We start from the raw sequence: 20,238 nt of genomic DNA, 5'->3' as shown, positions 1-20,238 counted from the left end.
AATGGGACACTGGCTGTAGCCCATGAGCCTAAGAATCACCAGTGCTCAATGCTGAGTGTTGACCAGAGGGGTATAGGTCCTCCTTAGCAGCTGAACTGTCGTCTGGAACTCCATCTAATGTTGGGATCCAAGACGAATCATCCACCATCAGCACCTGACCTGATGCAGTGACGACAGAAAGGTAGAGACTGTTATTGCAGCAAAGAGGAATCAACTCTCAGTGCCGTTCATTTCAGACGAGACGTTGAATGAGCCGATGTCCAGATTCTTTTGGCCATATAGTGGATGAAAGGCGTGGTCTGGATTGTAATGTATCACTTTGACGTTTTCAGTGTGAATGAAGGCTCCTTTTAGGGTGGTCTTCCCCAGTGTATATTGATCTTTCTGATGGATTGTCATGAAGGAGGATTGTGTGCTAATTTGCAGCAGTGAGTGATAGTGGCTGCTCCGAAAGCTCTTTATATTTCCGCACACACACAAACATTCGTACACTATACAAACTCCTACACGTTCATGCACACTCATAATGCAGACGCTTGGACAGAAATGCAACGGAACAGCTTAAGTTTTAAATCATAATTGTGTCTAGTGGGTAGGATGTTAGTCTTTCAAATCTAGATTGGATCCCCATACCATCAGACACAGGCTTTAGTAACAAACCAGATGAACCCTCTCTTTTTTAATCTGGAGGATGCTTCCTCCATGATTTCCAAACATACATTCATTCATTCATTATCTGTAAGCACTTATCCAGTTCAGGGTCGCGGTGGGTCCGGAGCCTACCCGGAATCATTTGGGCGCAATGTGGGAACACACCCTGGAGGGGGCGCCAGTCCTTCACAGGGGAACACGCACATTCACTCACACCAACGGACACTTTTAAGGTCGCCAATCCACCTACCAACGTGTGTTTTTTGGACTGTGGGAGGAAACCCACGCAGACACAAAGAGAACACACCAACTCCTCACAGACAGTCAGTGGGAGGAAACCCACGCAGACACAGGGAGAACACACCACACTCCTCACAGACAATCACCGGGAGGAAACCCACACAGACACAGGGAGAACACACCAACTCCTCACAGACAGTCACCCGGAGGAAACCCACGCAGACACAGGGAGAACACACCAAACTCCTCACAGACAATCACCCGGAGGAAACCCACACAGACACAGGGAGAACACACTACACTCCTCACAGACAATCACCCGGAGGAAACCCACACAGACACAGGGAGAACACACTACACTCCTCACAGACAGTCACTCGGAGGAAACCCACGCAGACACAGGGAGAACACACCAACTCCTCACAGACAGTCACCTGGAGGAAACCCACACAGACACAGGGAGAACACACTACACTTCTCACAGACAGTCACTCAGAGGAAACCCACGCAGACACAGGGAGAACACACCAACTCCTCACAGACAGTCACCCGGAGGAAACCCACGCAGACACAGGGAGAACACACCAAACTCCTCACAGACAATCACCCGGAGGAAACCCACACAGACACAGGGAGAACACACTACACTCCTCACAGACAGTCACTCGGAGGAAACCCACGCAGACACAGGGAGAACACACCAACTCCTCACAGACAGTCACCCGGAGGAAACCCACGTAGACACAGGGAGAACACACCAAACTCCTCACAGACAATCACCCGGAGGAAACCCACACAGACACAGGGAGAACACACTACACTTCTCACAGACAGTCACTCGGAGGAAACCCACGCAGACACAGGGAGAACACACCAACTCCTCACAGACAATCACCCGGAGGAAACCCACACAGACACAGGGAGAACACACTACACTCCTCACAGACAGTCACTCGGAGGAAACCCACGCAGACACAGGGAGAACACACCAACTCCTCACAGACAGTCACCTATAGGAAACCCACGCAGACACAGGGAGAACACACCACACTCCTCACAGACAATCACCCGGAGGAAACCCACGCAGACACAGGGAGAACACACCACACTCCTCACAGACAATCACCCGGAGGAAACCCACGCAGACACAGGGAGAACACACCACACTCCTCACAGACGGTCACCCGGAGGAAACCCACGCAGACACAGGGAGAACACACCAACTCCTCACAGACAGTCACCCGGAGTGGGACTTGAACCAACAACCTCCAGGTCCCTGGAGCTGTGTGGTGTGACTGCGACACTACCTGCTGCTCCACCGTTCCGATTTTCAAACAAAATTTCAAAGTTTGATTCAACAGAGCACAGGACGCTTTTCCACCTTGCCTTAGCCCATCTTAATTGAGCTCAGGCCCAGTGAAGGTTGACATGTTCCTGGATCATGTTTATGTATGGTTTCGTCTTTACATTAGTGAATTTTACCCTGTGTTTGTGGGTGCGGTGATGAACTGCGTTCACAGGCAGTGGTTTTGGGAAGTGATTCTATGACCATGCAGTTTTTTTCACTACAGAAAAGTGTCTGATTTCAATTCACTGCCACTTGAGGGTCTGAAGATCACTGCCAGCCGCTATAGGTTTGTGGCCTTGTCCCTTTACATATAGTGATTTTTTTAATGATATGTGCTGTAGACAGTGAAATCCCCAGTAGGGGTGGGTGATATGGACCTTAAATAATATCTCGATATAAAAAACATTTTATTTTAGTACAATCTAAAAATTTCAAACATTCAGAAGAAACAACAAGTAAATGTGTAAACATTTGCTTCTTTTGTAAACAACTGTAACTTACCAAGATTCTGACATTGTATAAAATTTATATAGAATGTTGATATTTTAATTCCAAACCACCTCCACACAACTGAAGTCACTCGTCACTTGGAGCAAGTTCTTACAACACAGAGCAAATTTCCACCGCACCTGTCGCTGTGCCTAAATGACTCGCATAATGAATGTATGCCATATTACATGTAACTGCATGACGTCATTAAGTAAACAAGTCAAAACATCACAATCATGTTATAGGGTTTTTTATTGTTTGAAAAAAAATTGTCTTCTGTCACCACAAGGGCTGTGCCATATCATTCATTCATTATCTGTAACCGCTTATCCAGTTCAGGGTTGCGGTGGGTCCAGAGCCTACCTGGAATCATTGGGTGCAAGGCAGGAATACACCCTGGAGGGGGCGCCAGTCCTCACACTCACTCACACACACACACTCACACACACACATACTCTGACCTACAGACACTTCTGAGTCACCAATCCACCTACCAACGTTTGTTTTTGGACTGTGGGAGGAAACCGGAGCACCCGGAGGAAACCCATGCAGACACAGGGAGAACACACCACACTCCTCACAGTCACCTGGATTGAGACTCGAACCCACAACCTCCAGGTCTCTGGAGCTGTGTGACTGCGACACTACTTAATACCTAATAAATAAATAAATATCATGATAATAATGATATTCTGAGTTGGTTTTTTAATGACGCCATGCAGTTACCCATATGACATACGTTCTTCACATGAGTCATTTAGGCACAGTGAAGTACGGTGGAAAGTGAAGGAATTTACTCCAAAAAAGAGTGACTTTGGACTTTGTGGAGATGGTTTGGTTACAAAATTTCAAATGCACACAGAACCATGGGATTATGTTAAAAATAAAATAAGCATTTAATATTAATTAATATTAAATACATTTAATTTAATATAATTATTATTATAAAAAAATTGTTGCAAAAGTCTGTTCTTGAGATGAAAGTGTTTTGTTCAAATCACCAAGAATATTGTTATTGCCAAAATACCCTGAAATATCATAATATAGTTTTAGGGCTATATCACCCACCCCTAGTCACCACATCTTAAGTTTTCTTTTGAAAAATGTTGCTGACATCTAATTTAAAATGGCCATATTTTTTTTTTCAACATTTAAATTTTTTGTCTTTGTTCTGATTTAAAATAAATACAAATTTACATTCCGTTCTTATTTACATTTTGCACAGCACCTCTCCTTTTTGGAAACAGGGTTGTTGACAGTAGTACAGGAACACTGATTTCTGTGAATCATATAGCTAGTATGTGAAGTGTGTATGTTTAACCTATATGATAAGTGGCATGGCATATTTGGTAACCTAATGTGTTCATGTGAGCAAAGCTTCTTTGAAATTCCACCAACTTCCAAACAATTCCTCATAATTCAGTTTTTGATGTAAACAGTGATGTAAAGTATTCTGGTATGAAATGGTTGAGTGTAGAGAAACATGTGGACGGTGCTGAATAGAACCAGGTGTCTCCATGTCTACAACTCAAATACAGCCTGTTACAGTAATCCCTCGCTACTTCGCGGGTTTTTTCAAGGGGGCTTATGGCCGCTATATCGTGGATATTGAGGGAAAATCTAGGAAAACCGTGAAAGATGAATAGCCAAAAGTATTTACATGTATTAGACTGGGCCTGTAGGTGACAAAATATATCATTTACAAGTATTTCTTACGTACAGTGCATGTATTGTTCACGTCCACATCCGAGCGAAATGTGCTTACGCTAAATCACAGCTTAGGAATGACTCTATTAAAGAAACTGGTGAGATATCACATGTAGTTCCAGCTGAAAAACATTATAGAATGACTGTTTAATGCAAAGGGGGGGTTGTTAACAGCACAGGGAGGGGTTTAAAAGTCCAAATACTTGTTAAATATATCTTTTCTCTACTTCGAGGAAATTCGTTTTTCACGAGAGGCCTTGGAACGCATCCCTCACGAAAAACGAGGGATCACTGTATTTGCTTTTACCAAACAGTCTGCTCCAAAATATTGGGAGAACAAAAATTATATATATATATTTGATTGTTTGTTTTTAAGGAATATTTTTGCTGTTCATCCCTCTACACCTCCCCAGCAGGAATGGATTTCTAAAATGTGTCATGCCCATATAAGGAATTTTCTGTGTAAAGTTAATGGAATATTGAAAGCTAATTGCACATTTGAAAATGTAATTTACTGCTATCATCTGTAAACAAAACAACACCAGAAACATTGTTCTGTTAACCCCTGAGTTAGCTGTGTTTGGCTGTAGCTGATGGACAGGCCACTCAAAGATGTCATGTTTTAATGGACAACCAAATGGAGTTTTAGGTGCCTGCATTTTGGCTGATTGGTTTTGGTGGAACAGTGATATCTGACTACAATTTATGTTAAGATGGTAGTTTTCTGGTGGTAGTTTTGGCCACTGTGTTTGGCTGCAGTGACCTTGGCCCCCTGCCTTGTGTTGAACTGAATGGACTCTTTCTTTGTGAGGCTGTTCGCAGGGATTAATAACCTCTTCACCTCTCAGCCTTCACCTGATGTCTTCAGGGATTCCTTAAGTCTCACATGACCAGCTGATTTCATTTTTAAAGACCGCAGTGAGCATTTTTGTAGTTTGTTGTCTGCATGGTGTTTTGATCAATACATGGCTAGAAGTTCAAATGGTTCACTGCAGTAACTGAGAGGCTGAGAAAAATGTTTCCCTGTAAAGTTACACTTTGCAAATGTGTGTGTTCAGTCAGTCATACGGTGTTTGAAGTTTGTTACACACTGGCGCTATAAGGCTAATGCAGTTAACAAGTAACAATATTAGCATTGTACTATCTTCTAGCATACATTGTCACACACACACAGTAGTTCAGTCTATAATTAACTTGTTATGAAAGGGGCAGCCATGGTCTACGGAGTTAGGAAGTATGCTTTGGACCGCTGGCCACTAGCTTTATCCCCTCCCCCAGCAGGAAATTAGGGGTGGGGTGAAGGAACAGTGCTGTCTCCTCCCTCAACGTTCATGGCTGAGGTGCCCTCGTGTGGACCTTGACACTGTATCAAAAAGTTATCTATAAACATGAGCCAAAAAATAAACAGAATTAACTTTGTAATGTAATTCTTGTCCATCTTTCTGCTGAATGCCAGGTTTTCAAAGAAATTAAAGTGTGTTACTTTGGTTTTTTCTTCTAAAATAAATGTTTTCTGCAGTGACATTCTACTCTTATAGGAAGGCTTATGCTATTGGTTGAAATCTGTGGGGATTTGATGCTTTTCGGCCACGTGAGCATAGCGTGGGCAGGTACTGATGGATGATTAGTCCCGATTGCAAACAACACTCCCCAGGAAGTCTTCCAGGAAGTACTGGAGGAAGTGCCAAACCCCAAGAAAACAGTTCCACTGCTTCAAAGCCCAATGCAGAGGGGTTTATACCCCTCTAGCCCATGCTTAGCCCACTGGGTGAAGCAGATGATTTCAGTTAAACTGACAACGCAAATGAATACTAACATAAAAAAATAATTCACCCACTGCTGCCCTCTTAAGGCGTTAGTAACAAACTTCACACAATCATCACCCACTCCAGCACTCTAAAGGAGTTATTTTAACAAATACAACGAACAAAGATACTCATCGATGCACTCCAAAAGGAGTTAACCGACATCAAATAAACAAACAAAGCATTGCTGCTGCCCTCTAGAGGCATTATTAGCAAACATCAAACAAACACCTCCTACTCCAGCCCTCTAAAGGAGTTATTAACAAAGATTAAAAAAACAAAAACCTCTCTGACGTTCTAACAAATGTCAAATGTAGTTCAAAAGTTTTTTAACAAAGTAAACATACGTTGCTCAACGCAGCCTTCGGAAAGCAATAAAAATGTTATTAGCAAAGAGCACTGCTGTCCTTTAAAAGAACAATTAACGAACATTTAAATAAACAAATCGCTCACCTCCACCATCTGAAGGTGTTATTAATAAACAGCCATTAAACAAACATTGCTCACCCCTGCCCTTGAAAAACTGTTAAACATCGAGTAACCAACATCTCCTCACCCCCTCCCCTTTTAAAGGTGTTAACTAATATCAAATAAATTAACATTGTTCATCACTACTCTCTGAAGTATTTAACAAACATCAAATAAACAAACAAGGCTTTCTTTCATTATTTATATTTTAGTTTTTAATTGGGGGATGAAACCATTTCTTTTCTATTTCCCTTCTAAGACTACCTTGACTCTTATGTTGATGATGTTAACTATTGCTCAGGTCCATGTCCATGGTACCATCTGCTAGAAACATAAAGCTGCTTCTGTTGATTGTCTCTCATTAAGTGTAATGTCTTGGGAACATTTTTAAACCATTAACACCCTCCTTAATGTGCTGTACAGCTGCAGGCACTTTAACAGCAGCAGAGCGTTGACAGAGCATTACTGTACATCTGCTTCAAGAACAAAGATACTGTAGAAACTGCGAAACTCTTTCCGCTCTAAAATCTTTTAAAGGATCTTTAAGTAGTTTATTGGCTGCTGGCATTTAACCATAAGCAGTTTTTTGTTTTGAAAAAGTCACATGTTAAAACCTGTATTGCATGTGTTTTTATTTTTGAAAATGATCAGATGTCATGTTTTGGAGTATTAAAGTTACACTATCTGTGATTTTACACATTTACTGTATGTCATTAAACAACTCATTTCAGTGTAGTGGAGTTAAGACATCATCTGTAGAGAAAGAAGCCATACAATGCTGTTTTGCTATTCTCAAGGCTTGTTTTCATCCACTGGACAACACATAGCCCCGCCCTCTAGAGAATTCAGCTCTCCCCAGTGAGGGAAAAAAAAAAACCTATTCTTCCATGAATACAAAGACAAGAATCAACACTGGACTAACTCCTCCGGTATGGAGAACACCAAGCTCTGCTGAAAGGCTCCAACAGGACTCTGAACTCGGTTATTTTCCTAGAAGCGCTCTCCCGGGTCAAGTGACTCCTTTCCCTGTTGTTGCTGGTATGATGACCCTCGTCAGGAAAATTCCACCTTAAAATCTCCTGTAAATTAAACTTCTAAAGTTGCGGACACACTGTTTTTTTCATGTTGTTTACTTAATTACATTCAGGGTGCTTTATTTACTTTTCACAGTGTTTATCATTTATTTAAGGTGGATCGGGAAATTGGAATGAAATGAAATTCAAATGAGATGTTGACTACTACAAAGAGAGAGAATTCACTGCTGCTTGGGTCACGACGGCAAACTCAGTCTGTTTTTTTTTCCCCTTACTCCGGACCTGTAGGAGTCTGGGTTTTCTACCCTCCCGGCTGAAGGACAACATCTGTTTTTAGCTCCCTCGCTCTAGTGAACAGTGCTTTCTCGTGCTTTTGCTGTACTGCCTTAATGCCGACGGAGAATGACTAAACTCTGTGACCACACAGTGAGTCCCCAGAGCACACTAACTACTCCTGTTCTCTCTATAGATTTCTATATTCCATGTTGATTGTATCCATTGTGTGTGTTTGTGGACCTCTGGAAGCACTTTGGATGATGGAAAAGCACCCAAAGTAAATAGGATATCATCTTATAATGTTCCATGTGGGTGACTTGCATAACGCTAGCTGTTACCGGTATTATAAGTTCATCGTGAATAAGCCTTTGTGACTATTTCAGATTTTGCTCCCAACAACCAAGTTAAGACCGGAGGTAGGGGTGAGGCTGAAGGGGAAGAGGGTCGCAGAATTGCTGTTTGTTTGGCTCTGAGAAGCTAATGCGACCTCTGCTGAGCAAAATCTTGGATGGAGCACCTTTTTAAAATAGTGTAGTAGTTAGGCTGATCAGACTTATAAGAAGTTTGAGAGTGAGGAATGGGTGGATGGAGAGTGGTGGAGCAGATAAATTAATAGAGATTTGAGCTCCTAGGGATGTGAATGATTGATTATGACACACTCCCAGCTCCAGCTTCATTTTGAAGGTGGCCCAGAGGGGACTTCCCTCGGGAACAGAGACTCCGATTGCAACTACGTAGATCAGAGGTAGTTTGTGTTTGTCATTCATTCTCTTATGTTTTCTAAATGCAGAGGAAGCCTTTTTAATCCGATCGAGAGATACTGCTCTCTACTGAAAGAAGGAAAGGATAAGTCTGGAGGTTTCTCTTTCTCTCTCTGACTATGACATCTTGACTAAAAAAGCAAAAGATCCGAACAACAGCAGCAATAAAAGGCCCAGGAAAACATGCCACAGTTGTATTCAGTTTTTAAGTCTTTATCATTGAATCATGAAGCTTCCACACGTACAGAATATGCTCAGAAAAAGATTAGGAATGTAAACACTTGCAGGTGTCTACCTGGCTATTCTTGCTACCTGGCTTCTGTTTACCCAGTTGAATCAGATGGAAATTTAACTTGGATTGGCCTTCCAGATTAAGGTGTGTTCGTGAATGGTTTTTATTATCATTAAGCTGTTAATCTGGTGAGTGATTGAGAGAGAATCAGTGTCGACGTAAACACCCCTTCCTGAGCTCGTCTCTGTTTCTCTGATGGATTAGCTGTGTCTGTTGGAGATCACGGTTCTGAGAGGACGTAGAGGTCAGGATCAGCTTCATCAGCACAGCCACATTTCCACACTTCTTCTATGCATGGCTCTTTCCTCATTACCTTTACATCTTCACCTGAGAACCTCACCTGCTCTCAATCATTTATTCCTCCATCCACGTGTTGCTCTGATTGAGAGCAGTACAGTTTTGTCGTCTTTCATGTCATGGCCGTATAAGGAATTCAGAATCTAAACAGGATTTCTGTATGGCAGAAATCTTACTAGATTTTACATTGTATCCGTACATTATTTAACAATGTGTGATGTTGATTATAGATTGTCACTGCCCAATTAAAATATGTATTGTTGATTTTTAGTTTGCTACATCATTTGAACACAGCAGCTGTCCTTCACAATGTGTGGAAAAATTCATGACGAATGGGCGAATAGAAATGCTCCCAAATGACAAAACCTTTTACATTGACTTCCATTTAAAAGTTACCTCAATATCTATTAGAGAAGTCTCCATAGGTTATAGCAGTGGTCCACAAACGTCCTACAGTGCCCCACATTTTCACAGGAGAACATTCCACTCATAAATGTCTTGTTTGACCTATATTTATGTGTAAAGCCAGTCAAAGATGATGAAACTAAGGGCAGCTGTGAACGGGTGAAAGGTGGATAAGGAGAACACAGACTAGTTGGGGAAATGCTCTGTAGAGGTGCTGTTGTGGTGGTTGGTGATGTAGCACGTAAAGATCACATGGAACTGGTGGCACTGAGCATGCATTAACGGTGCCAGTGGGGCTAGGTACAGCCTTAGTCAGCAGGGAGGCCAGTGTGGATTTACGGTTGTTGATGGTTAAGGGTAATGTAGGACTGTAAATCTAGATCTGAGTGGGAGTTAGGTCTGGGATGCCAGACTTCACTGGTGAACCTTCTGGAGGTCTTGGGGGTTAATTTAGCGAAACACTCCTGGAGGTGCCTACCTGATGACCCCTGTGAAGAGCTAGTGATGCAGTGGGTGTTTTTGTTACTCAGGGAGTAGCTTTAGTTAAGGGTAGTTGGTTGCTGATTGGATCATAAATGGCCACTGTGACCTTAGTGGTAAGGTGTAGGAACAATGGATGATAACAGGACTTTTTTGTGACTGCAGGTAGGAGGAGTGTGGTGGGCCCTATGTGAAGCTCTACTGGATTGACATAATATTTTATACCTTATCTTGTGTATGGTTATAATATTGGCACAGCAGGCCTCAGCTAACAGACTGTGTTTGTTGGACTGTGTTTTCAGATCCAGATGGAGCTCAGGGGGGATCTCTTCTCTCACTTAGACACACTAATCTCCACAATTTTAGCACTAAAGGGAATAATATCACATTTTCTTCATTCATTCATTATCAGTAACCGCTTATCGGGTTCAGGGTCGCGGTTGGTCCAGAGCCTACCTGGAATCATTGGGTGCAAGGCGGGAATATGCCCTGGAGGGGGCACCAATCCTTCACAGGGCAACACACACATTCACTCACACCTACGGACACTTTTTGAGTCGCCAGTCCACCTACCAACGTGTGTTTTTGGACTGTGGGAGGAAACCGGAGCACACGGAGGAAACCCACGCAGACACGGGGAGAACACACCACACTCCTCATAGACAGTCACCCGGAGGAAAAACACGCAGACACAGGGAGAACACACCACACTCCTCACAGACAGTCACCCGGAGGAAACCCACGCAGACACAGGGAGAACACACCACACTCCTCACAGACAGTCACCCGGAGGAAACCCACGCAGACACAGGAAGAACACACCACACTGCTCACAGACAGTCACCCGGAGGAAACTCACGCAGACACAGGGAGAACACACCACACTCCTCACAGACAGTCACCCGGAGGAAACTCACGCAGACACAGGGAGAACACACCACACTCCTCACAGACAGTCACCCGGAGGAAACCCACGCAGACACAGGGAGAACACACCACACTCCTCACAGACAGTCACCCGGAGGAAACCCACGCAGACACAGGGAGAACACACCACACTCCTCACAGACAGTAACCCGGAGGAAACCCACACAGACACAGGGACAACACACCACACTCCTCACAGACAGTCAACCGGAGGAAACCCACGCAGACACAGGGAGAACACACCACACTCCTCACAGACAGTCACCCGGAGGAAACCCACGCAGACACAGGGAGAACACACCACACTCCTCACAGACAGTCACCCGGAGGAAACTCACGCAGACACAGGGAGAACACACCACACTCCTCACAGACAGTCACCCGGAGGAAACTCACGCAGACACAGGGAGAACACACCACACTCCTCACAGACAGTCACCCGGAGGAAACCCACGCAGACACAGGGAGAACACACCACACTCCTCACAGACAGTCACCCGGAGGAAACCCACGCAGACACAGGGAGAACACACCACACTCCTCACAGACAGTCACCCGGAGGAAACCCACGCGGACACAGGGAGAACACACCACACTCCTCACAGACAGTCACCCGGAGGAAACCCACGCAGACACAGGGAGAACACACCACACTCCTCACAGACAGTCACCCGGAGGAAACTCACGCAGACACAGGGAGAACACACCACACTCCTCACAGACAGTCACCCGGAGGAAACCCACGCAGACACAGGGAGAACACACCACACTCCTCACAGACAGTCACCCGGAGGAAACCCACGCAGACACAGGGAGAACACACCACACTCCTCACAGACAGTAACCCGGAGGAAACCCACGCAGACACAGGGAGAACACACCACACTCCTCACAGACAGTCACCCGGAGGAAACTCACGCAGACACAGGGAGAACACACCACAGTCCTCACAGACAGTCACCCGGAGGAAACTCACGCAGACACAGGGAGAACACACCACACTCCTCACAGACAGTCACCCGGAGGAAACCCACACAGACACAGGGAGAACACACCACACTCCTCACAGACAGTCACCTGGAGGAAACCCACGCAGACACAGGGAGAACACACCACACTCCTCACAGACAGTAACCCGGAGGAAACCCACGCAGACACAGGGAGAACACACCACACTCCTCACAGACAGTCACCCGGAGGAAACTCACGCAGACACAGGGAGAACACACCACACTCCTCACAGACAGTCACCCGGAGGAAACCCACGCAGACACAGGGAGAACACACCACACTCCTCACAGACAGTCACCCGGAGGAAACCCACGCAGACACAGGGAGAACACACCACACTCCTCACAGACAGTCACCCGGAGGAAACCCACGCAGACACAGGGAGAACACACCACACACGGCGGCATGGTGGCTTGGTGGTTAGCACGTTCGCCTCCCAGCGCTGGGATCTTGGGTTCAAGTCCCATCTGGGTGGAGTTTCCATGTTCTCCCCGTGTCTGCGTGGGTTTCCTCCGGGGGCTCCGGTTTCCTCCCACAGTCCAAAAACATGGAGGGTAGGTGAATTGGCTTCTCTAATAACTGTCCTGGTGTGTGAATGAATGTCTGTATGTGTGAGCCCAGATATGGATTGGCGCTCTGTCCTGGGTTAAACCCTAGTGCCCGATGCAGTCCTCCAGGTGGACGGTCGTTTCTGGTTGAGAGTACGCTGTGCGCGTTTGGCTGCTGCTTCTCGCCAGTGTGTGTGAATTGAGCATTCTGAGCAGTGTAGATTGTAAAGCGTCCTTGGGTGTCTAGAAAGGCGCTATATAAGTGTAACGATAATAACACCACACTCCTCACAGACAGTCACCCGGAGGAAACTCACGCAGACACAGGGAGAACACACCACACTCCTCACAGACAGTCACCCGGAGGAAACCCACGCAGACACAGGGTGAACACACCACACTCCTCACAGACAGTCACCCGGAGGAAACCCACGCAGACACAGGGAGAACACACCACACTCCTCACAGACAGTCACCCGGAGCGGGAATCAAACCCACAACCTCCAGGTCCCTGGAGCTGTGTGACTGCCACACCTACCTACTGCGCCACCGTGCCGCCGCTCACATTTTCTTTATGATCACAAAATAAAACAGTTCTATATAAAACCCTCAAACACTTGAAAAACATCAGGGTTCTATTTATAGTTGAGGGTATGTATAGAACCGTTTTCTTTACTAAAGAACTTTTCAAGAACCATCACTTTTAAGTGTATATATCCGCTTTCAAATTGTACTGTTGGTTTCATTGCACCAAAGACCAAAGCAGGTTAACTCTCCCCAAAGTGATAGTGGAGGTGGACATTAGAGAGTTTAATACACTGCTGGATTCACTATGTACTTTTCTAACAAGACAGGTTAAAGTCAACTGATCAAGAATGATTGGGATTGGTGGTTCGCTGCTTGAACTGAAATGTGTAGAATGATTTCAAAGCCTCTTAACAGTCAGTTTGGTTCTGTTTACCTGCGGTCCAGTCTCTGTTCACACTTCTACAGAACCATGCCAGAGTTACTTTGGAAGATTCTCACCCTGAGACTATTAACTCAAGCCTAATCTACTGCTACCCTACACTGTACCAACCCTTTTTTTTATCGAACCAAACCTGCAAGGTGTGAACACCTTTGTTTTCACTTGAAAACAACAAAACACAACATGTCATTTGAGCAGGGCTATTCAGACGCATGCACATGTCTGTGTCCGTCCTTTGTGTGATGCTAGTCTTTGAGCTGGACACAGAAAAGTCAGCTGTGTGTTCTGTTCGAGCCTCGTCCTCTTTTCCTCTTTTCTCCCGCAGTCTCAGTTTGGTTCTGTTTCTCCACCTGGGACAGATAGTGTTACACTTGACCCAGCCAGAGGGCTCTGGAATGATCCACTTCAGTCATTTTAAAGGGCACAGTCCATGGGAAAAAATGAATTTTCCTCAATTGTTGGTAATGTACAAAGAGAACAAATGTTTAGATGCCCACTCACACTATGGATCTTCTAAAATGTAATTGTATTCATGGGGAGTTAATTCCTTTTTTGCTGCAAAAAATAAAACCAGAAACAAACTGTACTCCTCTGGGAAGGCTTTATACTTGATGATGGAATTTACAGCAGATTAATGTGTTGATTTGATGGCAACCGGAAGAAAGTTAGTGAGGTCAGAAACAGATGTTGTATACACCACTCCAACTCATCCCAAAAGTATCATAAAGAGTTCTATACCACTCTTGCAGACTCTTGGCATTTAGTGTGGTGAACCAAAGCTCACGTGGACCTCATTTCATTTCATGCTATTACATCTCTTTGAAGATTATAATAAAATGGCACATATAGAAGCCATTGTTTTTGAAGAGGATGAAGTGGCTACAGAAAAGTCAGTGATCAGTGTTTAGATTTAGAATCACTTTATTTCTCCACTGTGAGTGAGTGCACACATAGGAATTTGTTCTCTGCATTTAACCCAATCTGTGCAGTGAAACACACATGACAGTAGTGAACACTAGGGGGCAGTGAGCACACATGCCTGGAGCAGTCGGCAGCCCTAGCCACGGCACCTGGGGAGCAGTTGGGGGTTATGTGCCTTGCCCAAAGGCCTTCAGTCATGACCTGGGCTCTGGGGATCGAACCAACAACCTTGCAGTTACAAGCCCAGTTCCCTAACCACCAGGCCACGGCTGCCCCTTTAAATGGCTACTTATTACCAATTACCATGCTCCTTATCCTCCATTTTACCACATGAAAGAGCGGCCTCCGTTCTGCAGCTTTTAACCACCAAAGTACAACTTATGCTGCAAATAATAGCATCTAAAACTGTAAGATAAGAATTAAAATTTATTATTTCTCAGAATTTAGGACTCGCACCAGTTGACAGTTTTATACAGCAACCCACTGACCAAGATGTGTTTTTTTGTTTGTTTCATTTTCATTTTCCTTCACTGTGGAAGGACACCCAAGCACCCAACGACACGCAGACACTGGGAGAACACACTTCAGTGAAACAATAGTGAAATAATGTTAAGACCTGGCTGATGAGGCCACAACATGGAAATGGAGGATGATCCACACTTAAGTTTTTAAATAAATAAAACAGTTCATTCATTATCTGTAAGCGCTTATCCAATTCAGGGTCGCGGTGGCTCCAGAGCCTACCTAGAATCATTGGGCGCAAGGCAGGAATACACCCTGGAGGGGGCGCCAGTCCTTCACAGGGCAACACAGACACACACACATTCACTAACGGACACTTTTGAGTCACCAATCCACCTACCAACGTGTGTTTTTGGACTGTGGGAGGAAACTGGAGCACCCGGAGGAAACCCACGTAGACACAGAGAGAACACACCACACTCCTCACAGACAGTCACCCGGAGGAAACCCACGCAGACACAGGGAGAACACACCACACTCCTCACAGACAGGCACCCGGAGCGGGAATCGAACCCACGACCTCCAGGTCCCAGGAGCTGTGTGACTGCAACACTACCTGCTGCGCCACCGTGCCACCCAATAAAACAGTTGAGTACATGATTTCAGTGTTGGCAGTGTAAAAGGAAACAGCAGGACAAGACCAAATAATGAAGAGGACTCCTGTCCCAAGTCCAGTGGAGTTCAGTTACGCACTTCGAGCAATTACAGTTGGCTCCTGTCTACAGTGAAAACTGGAAGCTACAAGGTGGATGAATATGACAATTTAGCAGACTTCCTGCATACAAATGACAGCCGTGGTCTGGGGGTGGAGTGGAGAGCTGCAGCACGTGAATTAACAAAAACAGACACGTGAATTTGTAACATCTTGCAGACTACGTCATTAAGAAGGTCAACAGCAGCTGTGATGTGTGAGAAATGCAACGTTGCACAAAAAATGAGAATCTTATTGGAGAATGCAGTATTTTACTGGGACTTAATGAGATCAAGATGGATACTCTTTACCAGCCATAGGATGAAGCCTTTGACCTCATGTGTAAAGCTGAGCAGCTGTTCTAGGCGAGGACAAGTTTTCCCTCATGGAGCTTCATGATGTAGTGGCATTGCTGGAGAAGGATAGACCTAGCATGCTCCTGGAAAGCGAGCTCCTCTCATGCCCTGATCTGGAAATAAATCACGACCAGGTACATCAGGCTGGGATTATGAAGAGTCCAAGAGGGGAAAGCAAATTGACAACCAGGCCAACACCAAGCACCTTGACCATTGCCATGGACACTATCACCCGCAGCTTCATTTTTAAGCTGTGGAGGGTCTGGAAGCCTGGTTGGTCCAACAGCCTCATCACCATTCCTCCAGCCTCAGTAAACTTCCACCAGTTTGGTCATTGTTATGCTTTGTTGGGTTTTGAAGCTTTTATTAATAAGAGCTTGTATGGTATTTTTTACCTCATTTTCATATTCATCATTAACATAAAACAATATTCTATTTTAAAGTTGTGCTGATTTCATACGCCTCATTTCTTCTCCAGGACTTACGTTCTTTTATTTCACACAGTTCTGTAATGAATGCTTACATTTACCTCTCCTTCTGGAGAAGAGAATGGAATGTACCTTTAGGAAACACAACTGGACTCTGAAGCCACTGTTTTAAATGGACATGTACATTGTTTGTACTTTGTGACCAATTATACACCTCTGCTGTACTTTTAATTTTATTTATTTTTTTCTGAGACTGTATCATTCATTTTACCCATCCATCCATTATCTGTAACCCTTATCCAGTTCAGGGTCACGGTGGGTCCAGAGCCTACCTGGAATCATTTGGACGTATGGCAGGAACACACCCTGGAGGGGGCGCCAGTCCTTCACAGGGCAACACACACACACACACATTCACTCACACACTCACACCTATGGACACTTTTGAGTCACCAAATATACCTTTTTGGACTGTGGGAGGAAACCAAAGCACCCGGAGGAAACCCACGCAGACACAGGGAGAACACACCACACTCCTCACAGACAGTCACCCGGAGGAAACCCACGCGGACACAGGGAGAACACACCACACTCCTCACAGACAGTCACCCGGAGGAAACCCACGCGGACACAGGGAGAGAACACCACACGCCTCACAGACAGTCACCCGGAGGAAACCTACGCGGACACAGAGAGAACACACCACACTCCTCACAGACCGTCACCCGGAGGAAACCCACACAGACACAGGGAGAACACACCACACTCCTCACAGACAGTCACCCGGAGGAAACCCACGCGGACACAGGGAGAACACACCACACTCCTCACAGACAGTCACCCGGAGCAAGAATCGAATCCACAACCTCCAGGTCCCTGAAGCTGTGTGACTGCAACACTACCTGCTGCACCACCGTGCCGCCCTTCATTCATTTTATCACAGTACTAACATCTAACATGGCAGCTATGCAGTAAACCTTTTATGGTAGATGTAAACCCACTGATAAACAGAACAACTTCACATGTAACACTTACCCTTCATCAATAAACAAAACTGATTTGACTGATCAGTGACGGCTAATAAAATACAATAACCACATTCACTAACGACGACAGCTAACGAATTGGGTCAGGTTTAATGGGTGGGGTCATAATTACATTCTTTGTAAATTCTGTTTTAGACTGAGACTTTTTAAACAACACTATTACTCTATGATATTTTGTTCAAGCAAATGTTTCTAGCAGGGTCACTGTTCATAGGTTTGACCTCAGACAATACTGAGGCTGAACAGATGTGGAGAGAAGGATGACAGATGGATGAATGTTATGAAATCGACCTGTTTATGAGGCGCAATGTCACTGCAGTAAAAACTGCCACTCACTGCTTCAGCTACCACACACACAAGCACGCACAGGTCTATTATTTTCTCTCTCTCACACACTCACACACACAAGCAGAATGAGAATAGGGTGAATATTCTGTTTTCTTTGTTTGTGCAGAAAACAATGTTGCTAGGCAACCATCGAAGCACAGTCAGGACATGAAGTGGTGTGTGTGAGAACATTGGTTTAGTATTACAGTGATGGTCCAGAAGAGAGAGAGAGAGTGTGTGTGTGTGTGTGTTCGATCATTCATTGCACACACACAGAAGAGTCAGCAGCATATTCTCTTAGTCATACACACCTATAGTTAATTTAACCATGGCTGCCCCCGTGTTGAGAGGCCTGCTCTTTGGATAAAATAAACGGGTTCATTCAGGGACCGGCTTTTCTGAACTATTTTCAGGGGTGGTGTTGTGTTGTTAGTAGAGATGGAAGGATCGATCGGCTATGTATCGGTATCGGCCGATTTTTAATCAAAATATGAGATCGCGATCGGCCGATATTTCTCAAATTTAGCCAATCCCGAGCTAGCGTTTCATCCAGGAGGAGTCTCCTTAAAACCTACCGGTAAAGTCCCTGCAATTCCTATCCGAACTTTTAGAAAACATGTCGTCAGTCTGGCAGTTTTTTACCTTATGTGACACAGACTCATCCAGGGCGTTTTGTAAAATTTGTAAAACCAATGTGTCTCGTGGGGGAACCGAAACAAAGTCATTTAACACTACTAATCTGATACGGCACTTAATATCCCACCTAAGGGTTTTGCGCAAACAAAACGGGAGCCGTGTTCCGGTGAAGAAATGCCAGGACCAAGCCAACAGAAAAATCACGAATAGATTCCTTGTCTGCCATGTACAGTGAAATACTGGAGGAAAGCATGGAGGTCCAGGAGAGCAACAGTCCGATCGCATCCCAAGTGCGCTGCTATTTTTCGGAGCCCACCATCCCACGGAGCGCGCGAGCACTAGCGTATTGGAAAAGCAATAAGGCCCGTTTTACCGCTCTTGCCGGAGTCGCTCGAGCCTATCTCTCTGCGCCTTGCACAAGTGTGGATAGTGAAAGATTGTTTAGCGTCGCTTCAAATATTCTGACTGAAAAGAGGAACAGACTCATCCCAGAAAGCTGAAATGTTACTCTTTGTGAAAAGAAATATGCCTTTAAAACTCAACATTAAGAACCAGTAGTTCGGCAGCAGGTAGTGTCGCAGTCACACAGCTCCAGGAACCTGGAGGTTGTGGGGTCGATTCCAGCTCCCGGTGACTGTCAGTGAGGAGTGGGTGTGTTCTCCCCGTGTCCGCGTGGGTTTCCTCCGGGTGCTCCGGTTTCCTCCCACAGTCCAAAAACACACGTTGCAGGTAGATTGGCGACTCGAAAAGTGTCCGTAGGTGTGAGTGTGTGAGTGAATGTGTGTGTCTCTGTGTTGCCCTGTGAAGGACTGGCGTCCCCTCCAGGGTGTGTTCCCGCCTTGCGCCCGATGATTCCAGGTAGGCTCTGGACCCCCCGCGACCCTAAATTGGATAAGCGGTTACAGATAATGGATGGATGGATGGATAGTTCGGCAGATGGGCCTTTTTCCCATTAAAACAGGCCCGGTTGTTTAATTTCAAACTTTCCATATTTTATACCTGCTGTTTTATTAAATCTATAATTCATCCAAGACCTAACTGCACAATTTCAGTGACGCTATGCAGACATTTATTTTTTAATTTATTGTGTAACAATAATTCAATATCTACATTTAATGGTTGCAATTTTTCGTTTTTATAATAACCCAGGTTCTGAGTTTAATACCTGCAATTTTGACTGTATTTATGTAATATACTGTTTTTTCGTGTTAAAATAATTAATGGTCTAAATTTAATGATTGCAGTATTTTATTTATTTGGTGTACTGTTTTAAAACAATTGTAAAAAGAAATATAAATCAAAACTAACGGTTGCAGTTTTTCATTTAAAATAACCCAGAATCTAATGACTGCAGTTTTGACTGCATTTAATTACATTTTGTTTTTTAATTAATGAATGGTCTAAAAGTAATCATTGTTTGAATTTATTTTTGTATTTATTTCTAATTTTCTGTATTATGCTGTTTCACATGAGTTCGTTAAAAATGGTAATAAACCATTTTAGACCAAGATTTGTGTCTTGCCTGCTAAAAATTGCATGTTTGCCCTGCAGTGGCATATAGCCCCGCCCTCGATCGGTATCGGCTATCGGCCGATCTTGCTGAAA

The sequence above is a fragment of the Hoplias malabaricus genome, chromosome 11, assembly GCF_029633855.1.
Source record: "Hoplias malabaricus isolate fHopMal1 chromosome 11, fHopMal1.hap1, whole genome shotgun sequence".
Taxonomy (NCBI): domain Eukaryota; kingdom Metazoa; phylum Chordata; class Actinopteri; order Characiformes; family Erythrinidae; genus Hoplias; species Hoplias malabaricus.
Note: the sequence above shows the minus strand (reverse complement) of the source record.